Source organism: Peromyscus eremicus, chromosome 3, assembly GCF_949786415.1.
Source record: "Peromyscus eremicus chromosome 3, PerEre_H2_v1, whole genome shotgun sequence".
Classification (NCBI taxonomy): Eukaryota; Metazoa; Chordata; class Mammalia; order Rodentia; family Cricetidae; genus Peromyscus; species Peromyscus eremicus.
This window is the reverse complement of record NC_081418.1, coordinates 69,725,355-69,737,496: the sequence shown is the minus strand read 5'-3', so window position 1 is coordinate 69,737,496 and position 12,142 is coordinate 69,725,355. Positions and strand designations below refer to the sequence as shown.

The 12,142-nt window shown below is 42.4% G+C and overlaps 1 non-coding gene across 1 annotated transcript; it reads left to right on the top strand.

The window, feature by feature from the left end:
• Nucleotides 1-449: 449 nt before the first annotated feature.
• Nucleotides 450-574, top strand: LOC131907558 (small nucleolar RNA SNORA40). Its single transcript, XR_009378461.1, has one exon. It is a non-coding gene; the product is annotated as a small nucleolar RNA SNORA40 (small nucleolar RNA).
• Nucleotides 575-12,142: the final 11,568 nt, after the last annotated feature.

The following is a 12,142-nucleotide window of genomic DNA, read 5'->3' as shown; positions in this document are numbered from 1 at the left end:
TTTATGTCCTTGGTGACAAAATTCACATCCTCATAGTTGGTTGGACTGAGGACTTGACTTCCTCACTGATAGCCGCTGGAGACTTCTCTGAAGTTAGCTTTGCATCAGGAAGCCAATAAATGGGTCTGCTAACAAAATGGAAGTCACAGTCTTGTTAGCTGGTCACAACGTGCCCATTACCTTCTTTGTATGTTCCATGTCACGGTCAGTGGAAGGGGATTTTATAAAGCAAACACTAGAGGTCAAAATCACATGTGGCTAGTTTAGAAGTCTGCCACAGAGCACATGGCTCCAGACAATAGACTTTAGGTACATAGATAAAAATGGGTTCCTCTTTTGCAAGAAATGCCGAGCAGTATCAGAAGGCTGTTCAATTCCCGTCAGTAATATTTTAGTTTTCCAATACCCTACCAGCTGCTGTTTTAAGAGGTAATAAAACTGTTTTAAGTAGCATTTGTGTGTTTTTTTTTTTTGTTAAACTGGGGGACAAAGACATGAAAGACAGATGCAAAAATGAAACCTCTCTTGCAACCCAGAACGCCTGGGAGTTTTGATGCTCATGAGACAGAGAACATGATACTCAAGACAGCCCAGAGTGGTGGTGGTGCTGATAACAAGGGCTGTCCACAGCAAATGAGAAAACTCTGTCGCATTAGATGAGCAGTCCAATTTCACGTGCTAGATGAAGATTGCCACCCCGCCCCTCCCCCTGTTTAAGGCTTGTCTCAACTGAGGTCAGGTGTTGAAGCTTGTAACTCACTGACAGTGGGTGTTCCCAGGTAATATGTAGTATACCCCCAAAGAAATCTTCGCGGTTTTCAGGTTTTCATTTTCAGAGTTTTGTGGCTTTCATTTCCGGTTGTGATGTTTATTTAGAAAACAACAACAACAACAAACCAGCCTGTTTTGGAGCAAAGATTTCATAGTGCTATGTGCCAGTTGTCACTTTATATGGAAGTTGTAGAGGCCCCACGCCCAGGTGAATCTAGAGAGGAAAGCAGAACCCCATTTGGTATCATTCGTAGTCCATAACAAGAACTGGAATAGAAGCAGTGGGAAGTTCCCAGATGAAGGACTCGATAGTTCATTGAGCAACACACCTCTGCCTCTTGTTGCTTTTCTCTGTGCTTCTTCAGGTCTCTGTAACAGTCCTGTTCGTCTTGAGACCTTCTCTTCCATTTCTTTTCTAATATTTCCAAGTTCAGTTATGCACTTGTATGCACTGGTAGACAGCCAGATTTGCCCGTGGTTGATGTTTGGATGAATGAGTTATTTCTCCGTGCAACACCGGCATCCATGTTTTCAATGGAAAGTCCAGTACTTTATCAAATGCTGTTTCAATATGGAAACCTGAAACTTCGCCGTCTGCTAGTCATCACTGCTGCCTTCTAAGGCAGGCAACCTACTCCCAAGCTGAGCACACAGCAGGCCTTCGCAGAGTTAGCCGATCAATTAGAGGCAGCGAGCAATTGAAGATATTTGTTGAAGCGGGTGGAAACGCTAACTGGCTACAGAGCAAGTGTGTCTGTAACAATGTCTGCTGAAATGAATACTTTTCTGGAGAAACAAAAGCTGGTAAAACGTTTAAGTCAAATCGATCTTTAAACAGGATTCTGAACATGGAAATCATTTCTATACACACATGGCATCCATTAAAGAGGAAGGCTAGGGAAATTTCTTCTGTGAGAGACTTTCCAGAAAGAAAGGACATACATGATCAAGCTGGTCCTCCCAGGGCTCCTTGGAGAACAGTACCTCACCCAGGTCCAGACTTTCGGCCACTCAGATACAAGTGCCCTCTGACAGTCTTCACACTCACTTCTTACACTTTTCCTCAACAATAGTAACAATGACCTAGTTATATACTAAAATATTTAAAACTTTACAAAGCATAATCAAATGCTTTTAATGTTCTCTCACTCCCCAGAGGCCATCATTATTTGCAATTTATTATGTATCTTTCCATTTATGTGCAAACATATATATGTATATATGCCATAGTCACTGTAAATAGTTTTTAATAGATGGCTTTCTTTTATTAAAACCTTGCTGTTGTGTGCATGGTTGCCTTCTAGATGAGCACAAGTCTATCAGTGACACTCTGGAAGAGGAACTGTGGGGCCAAAGGATAAACGTACTGTGTTTATTTTGATAAATGTTGCCAGGCTCTCTCTCTGTGTAGTGATGGTGGTGGTGTGTGAGGGGGTGTGTGTGTGTGTGTCCAAAATATCTCCCAGTGTAGGTCCATCCCAGTCTGTCTGTCTCTCTGCCTGTGTGCCCCAGGTCACTTTCTCCTTGTCTCCTAAGTGACAACCTTGACCTTTTGTAGATTTGGCCTTCTTGACTTTTGTTGTTCTCAGTCTATTTCTTCCTATTTGTGTTCCATTTCTATGTCCTCCTCTGTGGACCGCATGCCTGTTTTTTGAGGGCTCACTCCCCACTTCTGCAATTTTAGCATTTCTCTTGGCTTTGGGTGGAGCCCTCCATTTGTACAATATACCCTCCAAATCCTGCCTCATTGCTTCTTAGGGACAATCCAACCTCCATAGCATTTTTATTGGCCCTTTGCTGCCATGGCTGTGGGATTTAAAAGCGCAGGAGATCTGTCTTTCCCCAAATGGCTATGAGTGTTGGATACCACTTCTGGCAGCCTCTCTGCAGGCTTCCCTCAATGATGTTGGGCCTCAGCTCAGTGTCTACACCCAGCCTTCTGCTTTTAAGGAGGCCTTAACTCGTTTCCTCTGCCTTTCTCTGGATTCTTGTCAAATCCTGTGGTGATAAAGCTGGTCTGTGCTTCACTTTGAAGTATGACCGGAGAGTCTCTTGAGAAGGAGGCTGGTTTCATCTGGTCATTGTGCGAAGACTTCTTGCAGCCTGGAGACTTTGTCTTAATTTAGCTAACAGGACTCTTCTGCTGCTATGGAAATAGAAGACGTTTATTCATTCTTTGGATTTATATATTTTCTTAAAGGTTGCGATTTGCATTTCTGTTCTCTGTCTCTTTTTACATTGCTTTCCGAGAAATGCGAAGCCTGTGGGGAAAGAGAGCCTGGCTTAGGGGAGATTTTCAAATGCAGCTCCCATTTGTATCACTGGGGGCGGGGTCCCCAGTCCTTCCCACCCGGGCCAACCGCCTGCAGGGTAATGGATTGTCTTCCTCTCATCAGACTCCACAGGAGATGTTCTCAATGGTTTATGCATTCTGGCCGGAAATCACTCCCTGCAGACCGGAGAATTCTTCCTGTGTTCCCCAGCAGAGGTCCCAGGGGACTGAATCTGGCTTGTAGAGTGTAAACCCCATGTGCTGTAAAGAAAAGATCAAGGGCAGACTTGGCACTAAGTGGTTGTTCCAAAGTTTCCAACTGGTCTAAGTTTTCAAAAACAAAGAGGGAGTTCTTGTTGCTCTCACCTCGGGGGGAATACTTGTAGAAGGTGTCTAAACACCCTCAAAATGCCCAGATCTTAGCACAAGGGAAGAAATCTGTAAAAGGAGAAAGCCCTTGGTTCTACTTTGGGATAAGAAAATAGGAAGGCAGGGGGGAAAATCATGGGAGGGATGGGCTCTTTGTTATTCGGTTGCTCAGAACTGTTTCTTTGACCGGTAATTGTGTTATGCTCCAGTTTAGGCATCAGTGGTACCTTCTGCAATTAAAGCAAGGGATAAGTTTGTTAAACGCGTCATAGACAGGGGAAATCAGCAAGAAATACCGGGGATGGAAAGGGGCAAGTCCAAAGAAACAGAAGAGATTTTTAAACTGGGAGAGAGGAGGGAGGGAGAGAGGGAAAAACAGAGACAGAGAGAGGCGAAGAGAGACACACACAGAGGCTGAGAGGGGAAAGGAGAGAGAGGCAGAAAGAGAGAATGAAGACCAAGACAGAAGGAAAAAAACAAAGAAAGGGATGATAAGGGAGAGAAGGAAAAGGAAGGGAGAATCTCTGTGGTGAGTGGTCCAGGCTGTTGGAAACCCAACGCCATTGCCAAGAGCAAGGTGACTCCATCACATCTTGTTTTTCTGGCTGCAGCACAAGGCCCAAAGGACAGAGGGTTAGCAAACCCTCAGGATTACTGGGCACATGAAGCTTTGTTTTGTGATCCTTGCCCTTCAGGGAGGCCTACAGCTTGGGGCTGGAGGTGACAAAGGGCAGATTCAGGGGAATTATTTATTTCACTCTTTTCCATCTGGGCATCCACATTAATTGAGTGGATTCATTTGGTGCCAATTTTTGTTCCCTTTAGAATTCTGGTCATGAGAAATGAAGAATCATGATTCCAACATCTCGCGTGGTCTGTGAGTCATGGCAGGATGCTTTACTGCTCTGGCCTTTCCAGTTTTCTAAGTTTGGATTTGCTGAGTTCTTTCCTCCTCTTTTGTGCAGTTTACTTATTATAATTATTAATGAGGAAGCAGAAAAATGGCTATTCAGTTGAACTTTAGGGAGCAGGACGTAATAAATGGTCTCTGTCTAGGATCTAACATTTGCCCTTAAATACAGTAATTATTAGGTTGCTTGATGATATGCTGAGTTTTACAAGGCTCTTATTAGGGAAAGAAAAAGAACATAATAAATCCACTAATGTGGGTAATGACTGGTATGGAAATTGAAAATGGTTCAAAATTAACCCACTCCTTTTTTCCATCTTCTAAATACCCCCCTGGGTCCAAATATTATTCATCACATAAATATACTTGCTTTTTATTTCAGCTGGTTCTGTGCTGCCAAGACGCTCCAGAATTAATTGCAATTAAGTGCTATCTGGCTTTACCTGGCCATTGCCCACAGGCTCAGCTGAAGGAAAATGTAACCGGCCTGCAGTGGCAGATAGAGGCACAAGTGGGTCTGTAAGCTTTATATGTCTTACGTCATATGTCACATACCCAGTGCTAGCCCCCTGGGACTCCAAGGAACACCAAAAGTAAAGGTGTTCAGTAAGAGGAAGCTCATTGTGAGTGCTGAAGCGGCTCCTGGCACAGGTCTCTCTCTCTCTCTCTCTCTCTCTCTCTCTCTCTCTCTCTCTCTCTCTCTCTCACTTCTGCATGGTAAAGACAATCCTACCTTAATGGAGGACTTTTTGTGTGTTTTTAACAGACGTCAAAAGCCTGGGTGTGATGGGAGTATGACTAAGTCTGATGCAGGAGGAGTATATGGGAATGTTTTCTATTCCATATGTTAGAGCGTGCATGACTTTTGGGTTGTATAGAACATTGAATTTATTAAAAAAAAACCATTTCTTTGAAGTAAACTCGCTATAGATGCCCCAAATATAGTCATTTACTGAAGATGAATATAAAAAACAATGTGTGACTGAAAAGAGACCTTCCTGTCACCCAAGTCTCTTTCTGTTCACCTTCTGTTGGTGTTTAGAAGTTTTAAATCTTACTTGAAACGAGGAAGGAATAATGGAAACAGTTTGAACGCTCCTGGAATCAAATCCTGCCTCCACAAAACCAGATAGCAAATGTAAACAATGAAGCCTTAAGCTGCAGAGAGCCCCATTAGGAAGCTGGTCCAGGGGTCAAGGGTCAAGGAGAGAACAAAAGCAATCAGGACTGACCCCTGTGTTGGAAGCTTTGCCATTAACAGGGAGAAAAGGAAACAAAACACTAAGGGTCCCTGTGTAATCCAGCACCACTGCAGTGCAGAGCTAGCCAATGTAATAAGTCGGGAAAGGGAGCTTAGATCTCAAGGACGGGCTGTCAAAAATAAGGTCAAAACACACAGTACCCTGAGAAGGAACTACTCAGAATACAGCAGACAAGGGATTAATCTTAAAATTTCCAAAGCACCCTACAAATCAATAAGAAATGATTAAAACAAAACAAACAAACAAACAAACAAACAAACAAAAAAACACCAGCAAAAAGGCGATGGAAACATAAAGCCAGCTCACACTAGGGACCCTTTCGATGGCCGGTAGATTTGACTATTCTTAGATTTATTTTAATAATAATCAAGTAAACCAATTAAAACTCAAATTTTATTCATCATTGGAAATTTTTTTTTAAGATTTAAATGTTGAGGATTGGCAATTAAAGAAAAAAATAATTATAGTGAAGTATCTCTGAAGAGCAAATCCAGCAGTATCCACCAACATGAAAGTCCACTGTGATTGTAACTTCTATCCATGCAGCATAATGAAGCACACATACACAGACCCATGTACAGTCAAGGCTGTTCACTACAGTTGTCTATATAAGTGCAAAAAGCTGTGCATTGGTTTGTTAGTTTTCTATCACAGGGTACCACAGACTAGGCAGTTTAAGCAACAGAAATCTATATGAAGCCTGAAGTTGAAGGTCTCTGTGGTGGCTTTCATCCTGAGACCTCTACCCTTGTTCGCAGGTAGCTGCCTCTACACTCTGTCTGTCTTGTTTTTTGTTTGTTTGTTTGTTTGTTTGTTTTTTGTGGAGTGCCTGTGTCTTGATCATCTTTTTTTTTTTTTTAAATAAGTTCACCAGTCTTATTAGATTAGGGTGCATCAACTATCTCTTTAAAGACCCTGTCTCCAAGTAGAGTCATATTACAAAGTGTTAGAAGGCATCAAAGCTTAGGGCTTAACATGAATTTTGAGGGGATACAATTCAGTCTTTAATAGTCAGAAACCACATAAATGCAAAAAAGAGGAAGTGGTCATGGTACATTCAGGTCACACGGAAGTATTTACTCATCAGTAAGAATGAAGTAAATATAAAAAAAAAATTAAAGGGAAGTAGAGAGGTACTCTGATCTCTGTGAGTTCAAGGCCAGCCTGGTCTACATAATGAGTTCCAGGACAGTTAGAACTACATAGTGAGATCCTGTCTAAAATAAAATTTAAAAATTCAAATATTAAGTTAAAAAAGAGTCAAAATTTATAGATTCCCCCACCTTATCAGGACTTAGGACCTGTGTGTGCCCTCTTGTTGGGGACCCTGCTGTGCCTGGCTGCCCAGAGAACCCCCAAACTTCTGTTCTCTAGTCTCAGCCCTGCTGCAGGCAAGAAGAAACAGTGTCCTCCATCCCCTGCACTCTCTCTCTCCATCACCTCGTGTTCTACGCAGCTGGTTGCTTCTGGGGAGAGGGAAATTAGTTCCCCGAGTTGTGTCCAGGGTAAAAGTGGAAGTTCAACTCTCCTGGAACTTATATAACCGGAAGATCCCGAAGCCTGCCTTTTCTCCGGAGAAGGCATAGGCCCTTATCAGCCTGTTGGAAACTGTTTTAAGGTAACAGGTATGGAGGCAGTTTGTTGGTTTGTTTGTTCATTGACAAATATTATTAGAGGGATAAAAAACAGCATTAGAAAACCTACCAACTTACCCAAGATAGATCAGATTATTCAAGGACCTGATGAGTTAGTTGCCTGCTGGGTTTCCAGAAAGGCTCTGTGAGGCAGATCTGGTATTTATGTATTTACTCCCACAGACACGGATGCCCCCCCAAACCAGCTAGCCGCTAATATTTATTGTCTTTATCACGCACTTGGCCCCAGACATAAGGAGAAAGCTCTAGAAATTGGAGGGACTTAAAGGAATGAGTAGATCCCAACTTTTAGAAGTGCCTAGAAGCTAAGATTCAGCCCAAGGCATACAGGGAAAGAAACTCCGCTATGAAGTGACTGCTGCCCTTAGGAAAACAGAGGAGAGAGGATATGGGGAAAATAGACCAGGAGAGAGGGTTAACAAACTCACCAACATTGTTCGATGGAGCCCGGAGTGCAGATCTGCTGGAATTGAGACAAAAATATTCACAAAGCACCATGCTCCAGGGCGTAGGTGACCTCTTCATAGCTTTGACCACTGAGGAGGAGAATAGATAGAATAGAACAGAAGGCCCTTTAGAAACCTTCCAAGCCGTGGGGTACAGAGCCTCAGCCAAGAAGACTCAGCTGTGCATCTTTCAGGTCACATACCTAGGCTACAACCTAGAGGAAGAAAAGCTGATACATGCCTGTGACCGTATTTCAGCCATCCTTCACATCCCTGCTCCCACACTGAAGAAACAAGTGTGTGGGAATTTCTGGGGATGGTTGGATACTGCAGGCTATGGATGATGGGATTTGCTGAGATAGCCAAGGCCCTCTATGCCAGCACCAGGGATAGCTAGCCTTTGGGATAGACTAAGACTGAGCAGAGAGCCTTTGAAGGCTTGAAAAAGGCCCTGGCCTTAGGAGAAACTTGCTGTTTCTATGCCAACCAATCAGTAGTAATTAGGGAAAACCTTGCTATGGTCAGATAAAACCTCAAAGAAAGCAAAGGAAGGAGACAAAAAATAGATAATCCGTGTGAGTTTCTGTTTCGCTGCTCCTATAGCATCAGCCAACCATTGGTTCTTATTCTGATTGGGCTAATGGTGAGACCCTGTATCCTCAACTGCATGGGCAACTAAGCTACTGGTCCTTAGGATCAACTACGCTCCCCTAGAACAGGATGATCCAGCTATTTGACTTGTGCATAAAACCAGTGGAGGAGGTGATGGGGAGGACAGTGAGGGGTTCCTCCATCTTGTATACTTACCGAGGCCATTTCAGTTTCAACTAAAATTTGATCTCTTAACAAAGAAACCCATGAAATATTACCCAACTCTATTCTAGGAACCTGAGATCAAGATACCCAGCTTGGCAGGCTAACCAACACTGCAACCACCCAGGCCCAGAACCAGGGCTATGTGTTGGCCCACCCCAACACCCACCCAGTCTGTGATCTCCTGGAGCATGTGTGCTTGTGTGTCGGGTGGGGGGGAGTAGGGAGGGATTGTCTTGTGGACCCAAGCTGCAGGATCTCCACGACACAGGGCAGCAATGGGACATTCAGGAAGAGTCCCAGTGAGGGCCCAGCATTGATGGTGTAGTAGAGACCAAGGGCCTCAAACCAGACCAATGATTCTTTGGGATGAGCACCTACATGTAAAGATGTATGGATAAAGGGGTTTACTGCGTGACTCACTGTATCACACTGCAGCTTCCATGACGAGATTCTCCCTTTTTTCCTTTTTTGGACTACTTTCTCTCTTAAATTTTATTTTGTTATATTTTTGGGGGTGATGGAGATGGGTGAGATAGGGAGACATGCTGTGGAGACATGATGTGAAAGACACAAAGAATACATAAAAAGGAAGTTCAAAACAAAGATACCCCAGCTAATTTATCATAGCTTCTGTTAAAGTGTCTGCTTGTGCAAACCTCCGACTCCAGCTAACCACTGATCTTAGCTTCTGTTAAACTGCTTGAATATATGTACAGCATATGGAAACTCCACATCTTGACCAGTAGGAAGTACTATCAAGCTATCTTAATAGGAAGTATGGGAATCTGCATTTCCATGGTGACCAATAATGCTGGGGTCCTTTTTGTATGCACATAGCTGTTCAGACACTCCCTGTTGTAACAAGGTTGTTCAAGTTCTTGCACAGTTTTAAGCTATCTATCTTATCAAAGATTTGCAGTACACACACTGGTTACACGTTGTGCACACGCACTACAAATACTTCACTTTGGGCTCTGTAGTTTGCCCCTGATGTAGGATCCAGGAAGGTTCAGGTTGGGGGTTGGGGGTTAATGACATCTATTGTATCCATCATTTCTTTATGACTGCTATTTTCTTGGACTTTTGCTAATAACTTTTCCCTCTATTCCTAAAGTCTTGAAGGTACATGCCGATAACTTCTAGATTCTAGAAGCCTTGTTTCTTTAAATTTTTTATGATCAATTTGGAACTGGTATTTTTTTAATCTGTTTCTGTTGGTTTGTTTGTTTCTGGTCATTCTGTTCCTATGGATAGCTAATGAGTCCCGCGCTATTTATTGTCAGTACCATAATTTCCATGGTGCACCGCTGTAAATCAAGGAGCTGACATCCTGTTGGAACCCTCAGATGCTGCTTCCTTGTGTCATATCATTCATTTTAATTACGGTAATTCTTAAAAACCATTGACATATGTAGCTCTCTACTTTTGAAGAGTGCATTCGATATTCTAGTTTACTTGCATTCCCATATAAATTTTAAGATCAGCTTGTCAGTCCCACAAATTATTTGCCCTCATCTTGGTTAAGACTGCTTTCAGCTTAGAGGTTTGGGTGAGAAGACAATGACTAAGACCAGTCTGGGCAACATAGTGAGGCCCGTCAAAAATTTCAACCCAAACCAAACAATTAAATTACATGGATTTTATGGACCAGTTTAGGAACAAGTATGACTAAGAATCAGTGACAAATCAGGTATCAGTGAGTAGATTCCAATGCTAATGATATAAATTATTTCCTTATCATGCTGTCTTATAGCTAGTTAGAATGTCTCTCTTCTTTAAACTTCATCTCAGCAAACAATTTATCATAATTTTAGAATCACATGTGATGCAACCATGGAAAGTTAGAAGTTTTTTCTTTAGCTGATATACAACAAGCTCTGATAATTTAATTTTCAAACCCCCGTGGGATGACACTGGATATATTCTTCTCAGTCTTCTGAGTGCATTGAGGTGGAAAACGACTGTCTTGTTGGGAATGCAAAGGGAAAGACACCTGGCCAGATGATAATGAAAACAGCACCGGTCTAGAGAAGGGATAACAGGCCCCAGAGGAGAATTCAAATACTCGTGTCAGAACGTGAAAACTGTCCAAGGGGGAAGTGTTGCTTCCCTTGCATGGGCTGATAGCCAAGGCATGCCCTAGTTTGAAAGTCTAATGAGATTTAGAACAGCAAGAAACCCAGATTAGAAATGACAGGATGAAAAGACAGGGCTAGAGAGAAAGAGAGGGGGAAAGAAGAAAGGAAGCAGAGAGATGCATGTATCTACATATGCGTGTGTGTGTGTGTGTGTGTGTGTGTGTGTGTGTGTGTGTGTGCATATATGTGTGTGTGTATATGTGTGTGTATATATATGTGTGTGTATATATATATATATGTATGTGTGTGTGTGTGTGTGTGTGTGTGTGTGTGTGTGTACAGAAAACAGGCTACCAAGGCCGCACTGAGAGTTCAGTTGATGTTCCTCCCTCAGAGTTCATGAAACTTTCCTGTGTGGCCTCCTCCCCCTGCAGATGCCCGACACACCTGTGTACGGGCAATACAAGAGTCACACCTCATCCCAAAGCCCTTCCAGCTTTTGGCAAGACTTCCTGTGAACTCTATGTCTGTGAAGACTGTGGTCTTTCAGATGGGCACCTCTCTCATGCGGGTAGGAAAAGAGCCAGAGGCAACAGAGGAATGAGTCTTCTCCGACGTCTCACTTTGAGGACTTTATATTCCTTAGTGGTAGCTGTATCCGGTCACCATTTGTGCTCAATGGTGAAAGCAAACCTTTCAAGGACTGAGGATTTTCACAATACACACCTTAATCCCTAGAGTAGAGATGGAGGTAGTCAGGGAGGGCCACATAAAGTACAGCCTGGCCACTGCCTTGAGTGAGAAAGGGACCACATGTTGACATGTCATCCACTCCATGCATCTGCAGGTTCTATATCTACGGATTCAATCAAACATAATCAAAACTCTTTCTAAAATCTCATTTGTACAGAACATGTACAGACTTTTGCGGTCATTATTGCACCAACGATAGAGTGTACCATCAGTTTACAGAACATTTATGTTGTATTGGGGATGGTAAATGCTCTAGAGCTGGTTTACAACATATAAGAAAACATGTGTTGATTGTACATGAATACTACACTATTTTATTTAAGAGACTTGATCCTCTCTAGATTCCGGGGACAACAGGGCATTCTTCCAACATCTCCATACATAATCTGAGGGCCCCATGTATACGATCATTTCTTATAAATTTCATCTTTGTGGTTATCTCTCCTTTCTAGAAAAGGCAGTTCTTTCCTTTTTTTGTTAATGTCTACCTCCAAGCATGTTTTTTCCTATAATACTGTTAATTATAAAAATTTACACTAATTTATACTGACTATTTAGAAATGGGAATATAAACCATATTGGTTCAATATTTACTGGAAGACTTTCTCTTTTTCCACTCAAGTCTAGTGTGAACTCACATTTCATACTAAATGTTTTCTTGTTTTCATTTAGAGATGTTGGTATGTTTGTGTTTCCAAAGACATTGCTGATAAAATGTTAGAGGGACATACATTTATACATTATCTAACAAACTGACCCTAAGAGTGTCTATAGAAGACCAGGAAAGCTAATAAAACCAGAAGTAATTTA